At 42.0% G+C, this 11,234-nt stretch overlaps 1 protein-coding gene across 1 annotated transcript in view; it reads right to left on the reverse strand.

Moving 5' to 3' along the window:
* The window catches only part of LOC139929890 (transmembrane protein 132C), a 190,800-nt gene that overhangs the window by 35,115 nt on the left and 144,451 nt on the right, over positions 1–11,234 (reverse strand). The gene's annotated exons all lie outside the window — the stretch shown is intronic.

The raw sequence follows: 11,234 nt of genomic DNA on the forward strand, positions 1-11,234 counted from the left end.
GTGTGTGTGTGTGTGTGTGTTAAGAGAGAAATTGGTAGTGTGAGCATCATGTGGCAACGCGCTGCTTAAGCCATCATCAATATGTGGGTGTTTGTATGTTTATGCGATTGTATGTGTGTGGGTGTGTGTAGTTTAGCATGGTAATTAGCAGCTAATTAGTTATTGATTGAGGCCAGTATATTTTATGGAGGTGAGAGGACGAGTGGGACACGGGGCGCTGCGTGATACCTCAGCCATAACTCTCTCTCTGTCACACACACACTCACTCTTTCTCACTCACTTCCTCCATCTCTCTGTATCATCTTTTCCCTCTCTCTCTCTCTCTCTCTCTCTCTCTCTCTCTCTCTCTCTCTCTCTCTCTCACTTTACTTCTCTCTGCATTAGCTTCTCCACCCTCTCACAGACACAAGCAATCTCTCTCTCTGTCTCTCTCACTCTCTAATTCAAATTCAAATTAGCTTTATTGGCATTAAACACTTCAGTATCTGTTGCCAAAGCAAAAAAGTGGTAATCAGTAGGCAGACAATTCTTCTTTGAATGTTATTTTGAATGTTAGACAGTAGATCCACGTCAGTAGATTGTAAAAGAAAAAAAAAAAAAAAAAGTCTAAACGCTTCCTCTTGGGCAAGGAATAGTGTAGCAGCAGTTCAGCAAGCAAGCTCTCCACCCAAATGGTTATGATAGACAGAGAACGGCCTTCTTCACATGCATACAAATGATGACACCTAACTTTTTTTTTTTTCCAAAACAGTTGAAGAGTGAAATTAACTCTCTCTCAATACAATGTCCGATTGCCGAGATCACCAAACTCTTCATTAATATAGATTTCTGATAAAATGCGCACGACCGAGCCGCCGTCGGACCCCTGTTGCTCACCAGCGCCTCGTATCTACAGGTTGCGACTGTGACTGTATGAATGCTGCATTGAGCTTCACATGCTTTACACGCTCAGTGCAGCCCCTCAGCTTCATCCCCAAGAGAAGCTGTTAGTAAAACACAACTTAACGCTCTCTTCTCAGCTTGTCGAAAGTTACGAAGAAACGGTCTGAATGGTTTGATAACGAGCTGGTCGAGAGACGCTAGAGTTTTGCGTTGCGATATACCAATTTGGTTCGACTTCGGTCCGAATTGAAAGAGTTGACAGCAGCAGTAATTTAAGGGTAAAGTAGACTTCTACCACTGTAATCAAATCTCTAACGTCAAGTGTGTGAAACTTGGGTCTGCAGTGTTTCTTGGGGTAGGTTGGGGCATAATGCAGAAAAATGCAAAATATCCTCTTTCAATGACAACTGTAACTAGACCAGTGAATTCTAAATAATTTAAATAATGTAATATTCTAATATAACATCACTGCTAATATAGATAGCAGATAAATAGATAAAAAGATGCAGGATAAATGCAGGAAGAGAGACTTCCACACTGGCTGCTACTGTATAGCGGTTGTGACATTGAGGCATCTGGTTTTTCTCTAAACCCTCCAGTGAAGCAGTTTTTGCTTCCTGGAACAAGTTTTTTTGTCGCTAAGCAATATGTTGAACGTTTTATCAGAAGGCATTGGGGAACATCCAGGGCTTTGCTGATTTAAACAACAAAATATATTTCTAGGCAGTAAGAACTGAGTCACTGGAGGTCTAAAAAATAGTTCTGGACTCCCTCAAGGTCGCAACTCCCTATAGATATATGTCTTTGGCTGTTGCTAATGGTGTGGTGTGATGTTGTGCACTTCAAAATCGTAGGCTATTTCCTAAGCCTGTTACAGCTAAATGGAAAAAGTGTGTGTGTGTGTCTGGGTGTGTGTGTGTGTGTGTGTGTTTGTGTGTGTGTGTGACCTCTGCCTTTAATCCACTTTACCATTCATTTCCTTTCTAGCCTCTCAAATGACCCAAGGCTCCAGCTACACCTGGCTAGAATCCTCTCCCCGTTCCTCTCCTCCTCCTCTTTCTGTCCCTTCTTCTTTTCCTCTTCCTCCCACAATCCCTCCCTTCCCTCTCCTCCGTCACATCACTGCAGTCAGCCTGATACCTGCAATTGTATTTGTGGTTTGTGTCATGTTATGTTTGATCAAAATGTTTATTTAAATTACGGTCTGCCGAGGCTGATCTCCTGGTCCCCACATATATATTTGTTTTCCCCTATGTTGGGAAAATGGATATGTTGCATTTTGGAATGAAACCCTTCACATGGTAATATGTTCTGATATGAAATGAAAACAGAATGTTTCTTTCTTGGTCAGCTGCCTCTTTCCCTGCATAGATCATGTTCACACAATCCCAAAGAGATTTCATCTTTTTATACCAGTACTCCTACAACTAATACTACCACTGCTATTACTACTACTACTGCTAATAATAATAATAAGTGATACTTGATTGATGCCTGTAAGGAAATTCTCTTTATGTGTTCTCTTTACATAGTCTTAGGTTCAAAGGAGATCTCCCTACTCAATACATGACCCCCTTTTTATGATTATTATATTCCACTACTATTTTTCTTCTACTACTGTGTTTTGCTTGTGTCTTGCAGTCATCAAGTGGTGTAATTGATTGCAATGAGCAGCTGACAAGGCTTACCTTACATCATACTGAAGGGAAAATCTTGATTAAACATTTGCTGAAATATTTCTTTGTAAATTTCTTTGTCTTACCTTTTAATTTTTTGTAGCATGTTGTAGCATGTCAAATTAAAAGAATAATTTACCTATATCAGCTTCTATATATACAGTACATATATACTGTATATATATATATATCCTTTATTATGTCACCACACAATGTGAGCCTGAGTGCTGGTACATCTGTGCCTATGTTTTCTTAAACAGAAGAAAATGGAAACATGTTTGAAAATGTACAAAGGCAAAATTCTGGTTTTGTTTGTCTTATATAACATGGAGCACCTCAGCTTTTGAGTGTGATGCTCTACAAAGCAAAATAAAGCCTCCTTCATGCCTTATCATGTTGAACTGTCCCTCGCTCCTCCCCATCTCCACGCCCCCACACTCTAATGAATAGAGGCTCTCCTAGGATCCAAAATGGGCCGATGAGAAAAGTATCATGAGAAATGTATCCCTAAAGGGTTTCTTGCCATTGAGGCCCAAGAGTATGCAGGTTTTTATTCCAACAAATCACCACAACAGCAGATTTTACTGATTAACACACCTTCAACTAGAGAGGAGGAGGATTGGTTGGAATGAAAACCTGCATACGCTTGGTCCTTGATGGAACATGGTTGAGAATTACTGTTATACATGTTCATGACATCAGGGTTCATGATCCCAACTAGACCTCTTAGATCCTCCAACTTAGGGCTCCTTGCTGTCCCAAGGACTAAATTGAAATCCAGAGGTGACTGTGCTTTTTCTGTCGTGGCCCCTAAACTCTGGAACAAGCTCCCCACTTCAGTAAGAAATGCTACCTCAGTTGAAAGTTTCAAACGACGTCTTAAAACTCATCTTTTTGTTACTGCTATACAACAGCATTCATTGGTTTGCGCCTATGAATATGCGCGTTTGCATGTATATACAGATGTGCTTTTGTGTATTTGTTTGTGCATATGTGTTTATGTACACTGTGCATGTGTATGTAGGCATGTATGTGCATATATGCAGTTTATGTATGTGTATATATGGGTGTGTACAGTATGTGCATGTATGTGTATGGGTATGAGCATGTATGTAGGATGTAGGTGTATACTTTTGTAAATGTGCATGTATACTTATAGTTACTTGTGTATATTTTACTCTTTTATTTAGCTTTTATTCTATGCTTACTCTCTTGTACAGCACTTTGTAACTACGGTTTTGAAAGGTGCTATATAAATAAATATTTACTTACTTACTTACTTTATGAATGGGCTCCTCAAGGAACCTTCTTCGGTTCCCCTACAGTTTTCATTTCAAGAACCCTTAAAGGCTCATCAAAGCTCTGTCACTTTTTAGAGTGTACCCTTCTCTCTCTCCTCAGCTGCCTCCCTCCCTCCTTCTCTCACCTCCTCCTCCACACCTCATTTCCTCTCCCTCGTTCCTATTCAAGTGCAGAGACAGCATCTAGGCTTATACTTTGTTTTAAAAGTTGTCCTCTCTGTTTTTTTTTTTTTTTTTTAATATGATGTGCTCCACTTGCTCTATCAACCAGAATTGTTGTTTGACCTTCAGAAACCAATTGAGTGATGTCTGCTCACCACAAACTATGACTAAGCACTGCAACGCTCCTTGCATAACATATCATGATACATGAAACGCCTCAATAACTGACAAAATTAAAGCATTTTCACAGACTGGATCTTTTATATTTTAGACATATTGAAAGACCTGACCTTCTTTTCAGAGATAAAAAAAAAAAGAAGAGAATTATCTTTTTTCACACTGCTTTTGTGTCCCTATGTATTCATTCACTCCTCAACAAGCCACTAATGTTTGATCGCTGCAACAGCTAATATGTGTCCATCAACAGTCACATGTCCTGTTGAAGTGTCCCTGAGCAAGGCACTGAACCCCTACCTGCTCCATCACTGTACTGTGAGACTACTCTGGCCAAGAATGTGAATGTAAATGTGTTTGGAATAGCAAATGTTCAGGTCCATATAATGCCCACAAATGGCCCCTTCTCTTTCAAATGTCCTCACATATATATTCCTCATCAAATATCACTAAATGTCCTGACAAGGATAGAAGTACACATGCACACACACACACAGGGACGCCTTTCCAAGGACAGTGTGTGTATGTGTCTGTATGTGTGTGTGTGTGTGTGTGTGTGTGTGTGTGTGTGTGTGTGTTTGTGTGGGATCACGTACAAGCGTGTCAAACTCTGCGGCTGGTTCATTAAATGGCACACAGATCAATTCCTAATCCGCTTTGTTTCTGTCCTCACGCTCACACAGAAACACACACACACACACACCCTAACTCAAACACTCTCTCAAACATGCACACGGACACACACACACACACACACACACACACACACACACACGCACATATACACACACTCCCCCCCTCCTTACTTGCCTTTTTGTCTTCCTCTTTGTCAAATTCAATTACTGACGACATCACTAAAGGAATCTTCACAAGAACCAATTACCGTTCAACCCCCCTGGGTGTGTCTGCGAGATGGTGTGTGTGTGTGTGTGTGTGTGTGTGTGTGAGAGAGAACAAGAAAGCGAGACAAGGGAGAGAGCAGGTGTGTGTTCCTGTGTTTGTCTATGCTTGTGCACATTGGAGTGTGTTGGAAAAATAGGACAAAAGTGCGTGTTGCTGTTATGTGTGTACAGTACTGTAATTTGATGTAAATGCACTAATGTGTGTTTGTGTCTGTGTGTGCCTTAGTGTGTGTGTGTGTGTGTGTGTGTGTGTGTGTGTTAATGCGAATGTTAACCAGCCAGGGATCTGAGTTTTAAGCCGGTGGGATCTTGTCTTCTGACAAGTTTGTTTGCTTTTTCAAACCATCAGCAAGCAACCTCCACCCCCCCCCACCCCCACCCCCCAACACACACACATTCATATTCGTTCTCTCTCTCTCTCTATCTCTCTCTCTCTGTCCCTCTTTCTCTCTCTGTCTGCCCTTCCCTCCTCTCCTCCTTTCCTTTCCCTGCTCTTTTTTCCTGTCCTTTCCTTCAATCCACTTCTAATCTCATTTCCTTTTCTCCCATTGTTTCCTCACATAATTTCTCCCCTCCTTTCTTCTTATCACCTCTCCTCTTGTTTCTTCTCATTTCCTCTCCTCTCTTCTCAGTTCCATCCATTCCCCGCCTTCTCACCACTCTTGTCTTTCCCCTCTCTCCTCCCTCTCCTCCTCTCTCTCTCCTCTGCTGAGTGACTGAGAGAGGCTGACGTGAGGTGAGGATAATGCGACTAACTTGAGTGTGTGTGTGTTTTTGTTTGTCCCCTATCTGTCCCCCGCTAGCATTGCCACAGCTGACCTACACATAGTGCTGTGTCAACAATGGCGACACACACACACACACACGCACACGCCTAGCATCACAAATGACGGCATCTCGGGGGACCTTAACAAGATAGTTTACATCGACAGAGAGAGAGAACGAGAGAGAGAATGAGAAAAGGGGGAAGGTGGAGGAAAAGCTATTATCTTATGCATGTAGTACAGTGTTGCTGGTTATGTTGTTGTCAAGGATAAATGGGCTAAACTGTACGACAAGAACTGCAGTAGCTCTCGCTGTCTCTCAGTGAGCCTCCATATGAGATCCACAACGGCAAACTGCAGTCAGTGACAAGCTTAGCCGCTAGCCAGCCATTTCATCTTGTGCTCTGTTTTGTCGTTGGTTCATTTAAAGTACAGGAGCAGCCAATGTGCAAGCCCCTCTTCACACATTCTGGTGCGTAATTTCCACTGGGGATGGGGGGGACATGTCCCCCCTCTTTTCAAAATCCTGTTTGTGTCCCCCCCACTTTTTTAACCGCGAAAATCGTGCTTAATACGCTACAGCCGTCCGATTCTGGCTGAGAATGTGAATTGAGCTGCTGATTGTAAGGCCCTGATATACGCGGTTCTATAGTACATTTTGGCGTCTATGGACCCGTGTTGCCAACTTGGTGACTTTGTCGCTAGACTTAGCGACTTTTCAGACGCCGCTGACGACTTTATTTCTCAAAAGCAACTAGCGACAAATCTGGCGACTTTTTCTGACCATGGGAAGCAATGTTAATGTGTTGAATCCCAAAGCATTTGGCAGTAAATTGGTTCGGCTGATGCCGGTTTTCTCTACTTGCTTGTCTAATCCAGAGAGGTCTGACGGTCACAGCGCTTCCCACACACAGCGTAGCTCCCCTCCCTCCGCTGAGAGCAGGGACTGTAGGATAGGGTCCACTTGTAATTACCGGCGTATGCCTAAACTGGCCCGGGTGGGCGGAGTCAGCACCACAAACGGGCTATATATATATATATATATCCATAATTGAATAACTCAACATGTGAAGTTCAGTAAAGTTGTGGGTTAAACAATACAGAAAGTAAGACAGTTTTTCTCATGCATATTTAGTACTATTCTGGCAGAATTTAGCATGATGACCAACTTAATTATTTCCCGGATTTTATATTGGTTACCGTAGTCCCTAAATGTAGAAATGCAGGAAATGGGATTCAAATCGCACATTTTTTTCTGGGGGAGTACCCCCAGACTCCCGTTTTATTGTGTCCCCCCCACTTCTCAAACCAAAGTTACGCCCTTGCATACATTTATCCTCCATGGGTGCTTCAAAAAATAATTTCTTTAATGATATGCAGTGAAACCAAAAGACTATTAGCAGAAGAAAACTCAAATGTCTCTCTCACACCATTCCTTAACTTATGACAGCTCTAAAGAGAGCATTTTCCAAATAATTGGAGGAGTTTTTTGGGGGGGATGGAGCCAAAGTGCAGCAGTATGGGTGTAGTTCAGTAAGCATGCAGTAAAAAGTGGGACTTCTACAATGGTTACATCTGTAGAACCTGGGGATACGGTTCCTAGAAAAAGTGCTGCAGTGGTAGCCATTGTAGAAAGTCTCCCTTCATGTATTTCCTACTGCCAATTCTTTCTTGCACAGACACAGACAACACAGACAAGTCAAGTCAAATTAGTATATTGTGACACAAAACTAGTGACTCACAACTGACTAGTTACCAGACTTTTCCTTGTAACATTTGATGGCTGAAAATACAGCAAAACTTGATTTTACCAAAACATCCGCTTGGGGACGGAGCCCAAGTACAGCAGTAATTCAACGAGCACACAGTGGGATTCAATAATTAGGACAATTCAACAGAAAATCCCAGTCAGTCATTGACTATTCATTAATTTTCTCTACCCGTTTAATCCTTTTTATGGTCACGGGGGGCTGGAGCCTATAGACACATTTTAAAAACTGCAACTGAGGTGAGTAACTCGCTATTTCTGCTTTTACCATAATTCGATTTGCATTGATATGTCTTGGTCTGGCCACTGCTGCAACATTATGTTGCTCCACTGAGACTTTCCTTCAAAGACAAATAGTCTTCAGTGGTCTGCAACCAGTTACACAATGTGATAATGTGTGCTGCATAGGCACTCAGACTCTGAATTGTACTTTACAGCCATCATACTGACAGCTACAGCTACCTGGAGTTGCACCCCATGGGTGCCATTGTCATACAGCTGTCTGTGTTAAAGCAGTGTGTGTGTATGCCCATGTGTGTGTGTGTATGTGTATCAGAGTGTGTGAGAGGGGATGAGGGAGAGGGAATGCCTGTCAGATCAGCTGTCAACAAACAACAAGGGTTTGCTAACAGTCAATCATCACATTCCCTCGCTCTCTCTTTGTCTCTCTGTCACACACACACACACACACACACACACACACAGAAACACAAACACAAATACTATCTGCACAAAGGAGGGCTTAAGGTTGCCAAACAGCTTATCCATATACAGCGTGAGTTTGTAGCGTTTCTTGTGAGCGCTGTGCTGCGGTCCCAGCGCCTGTCAGAGCCTGGTGCTTTTCAGAAATTGAGCAAAACAGGTCTTGCCATTTCCCCCCCTACGTATTTGACAATTTCTGAATCACAATTTACATATCAACAGCATGGCTTTGTCAAAGGTTTACAAAACATTTGCATACACATGCCAATGGGTGGATACGTTTATCCAAAGCGCCTTACGATATGCGAGTGTGTACATTTATGGTACCTATAACCCTGGCAGTGTTAGTGCCATACTCTACTCTCTGAGCTTTACATGTATATGTATATTTGGAGGAGTAGGGTGTTGTAGTGACTTGGGAAACATTGTTGTTTAACCAGGCTCACACAGTTTACAGTCTCAGCTTTTGATTACAGTCAAAGGGTTAAATTGGAGTTACAAGTTTTCTGCAGGACGCTTACAAATTTAAACATTAGTCTGATGTGATACCAAACTAAAGTGCTGACTTGACTGGTCTTCATTTGGTGTGAATTATCTGCCAATATTCTGCTGTCTCCAGGAAAGACCACTATCAAGTGTAGGTGTGTGTGTGTGTGTGTGTGTGTGTGTGTGTGTGTGTGTGTAGATCTGAAAACAATCTATCCTTAGTGTGCTTGAACACAACCACTTTACTCCCTCTGTGTCCTTGTTTTCACTCACACACATACAGGCTCACAAAGACACACACACACACACACACACACACAAGCAACCCTATCCTTTAACACACACACACACACACATGCATACATAAAAACACACACAGAAACACACACGCACACACACTCAGTGCTAGCATTACATCCATCTTAATGAGTTCTTTCCATTTTCACTGTGTTGTTATTGATTGTATTTAAACAGCACCACTCCTGTCGGCTTGTACCAGGAAATTAGCTTCATATTGAAACTGTCACAGCAAGGGTGCGCTTCATTTTGGGCCCGGGGCCAGATGGAGGGGACGGAGCACAGGAGGAATCAATCTTCAGTCCCTGGCACTGGGCTGCTTCTTTAAAGGTAATTTTTGTGAAGGTATTTCTGCTTTATTAATTGTAGTTCTGCTTTGTGAGTTCGGGTGCTTCGAGACTGTCCTTCAGCCGGGTTTAAGCCCACGTGCCAGCGGACCTCCACCCTGCTGAAGTGTCCTTGAGCAAGATTTCCCCTCCGCGAATCAATAAAGTATCACATTATATTACATTAGTGCACACTGGAGGTGGACAGGAACGATTACAGAGGCAGAGAGATGGCAAGAGAGCGATGACATGCATCAGAGTTCAGGAACTGGATTCAAATCCTCAATGTTTCAACTACACTGCAGCTTAAGCCTCGACTTGGCGAAGGAAATTACCTCAATTTGTGACTCAGCGCCAGGGGAAAGGTGTTCGATTTGTTGGATTCAAACAGTTTTGAAGTTTAATGGCAGTAAAATGCCAGAAAAAATGAACCTGCTTCTGAGCAAACATGTAACACTACAAATACCCATGCGGCATTGATCACCTTTGAATGATGGCATGAATAGGTATTCATGCTGTGTGACAATTAGTTGGTGGAAGGTAGGATAAAGTTTTAATGGAGATCTAAGCTGATGGTTCTCGTTGGAGTCGGGACACAGAAGGGGCCGTACGATGATTTATGGGATATAAAAATTATAAATTCATCATGTTTTTAATTTTGTTGAAAGGCCTATTTCCCCTCAAGAAATAATCAATATTTGCATCTTTGAGGCTTCTTCCAGTAATTAATCAATTCAATTAGCCTAAAAAAGCTTTTTTGGGGGGTCATGAGCTGAGACCAACTGCTTTGAGCAAACTCCACACAGACTCTGAACTGCATTGTTAAACTGGTTCATCTCATTTATTATATCTGATTTTTTTATTTTTATCTTAATCCATAATACAGTATGTAGCCATTGCATAAATTCCCCCTCATGCATGTATCCTGCATTAGAAGACAATGCTTTCTTGAATGTTAAATAGAACCAAATCAATAGATGTAAAATAAAACCCCATAGTGTTTTTCAAGGAACTAATACTTACCAGACCATTCCTCATCAATTTTTTTGTCTGAAAAGACAGCGAAACATCTTCCAGACAATTCCTCTTGAGGCTGGAGCTTAAGTGTAGCTGTAGCAGCAAGCATGTGGTAAAGCGGGAATTTCCCAGTGGCTACATCTGTATACCCGGTGCAGTTTGTTTAACCAGCATATTTTCAACAGATTTTCTTTTATTCTATTCTATTCTGCTCAGCCAAACTTGATTGTTTTATTCTGTTTGATTTAACCAACACACAGGATCTGATGCAGCTATCCCCTGTTCTCTTCTTACGTCTTGTAAAGCAAATTTAAGCTCCGATGGAAGAGCAGAAAGCTTTGCCTCTTTACAGCTGAATAAGAGTAATGTCCTCACATTTCAGCAGTTTTGATCTATTTCCATACAGCCACAGAGACTAGCGGAGATGGAGAGATAAAAAAAAGGCCCCACACACTGTGATAAGTGTCTCATTTAGGTCTGTTATACAGAGTGAATTAGAGAACTACACAAATCCACCAAGATGCATTAAGATGATAAGTTGGTGTTCTCGCTGTGTAAAACGCCTCCAGTTTACTGCCTTGGTTTGCTGGGATTTTCGCTCTATTCCTTCAGTTCTGCTCTCGTACTCTCTGTGTTTCTCTCCCTCTCTTTCTCTCTCTCTTTCTCAAGCTGTTACTCATGCTGTCTCAATCCATATCTCCCATACCTTGTAGAACATGACTTAATGACATTTTATGAATCAACTGGGTCCCTTCCTCACGTTGGATCCACCAAGCA

This window comes from Centroberyx gerrardi, chromosome 8, assembly GCF_048128805.1.
Source record: "Centroberyx gerrardi isolate f3 chromosome 8, fCenGer3.hap1.cur.20231027, whole genome shotgun sequence".
NCBI lineage: Eukaryota > Metazoa > Chordata > Actinopteri > Beryciformes > Berycidae > Centroberyx > Centroberyx gerrardi.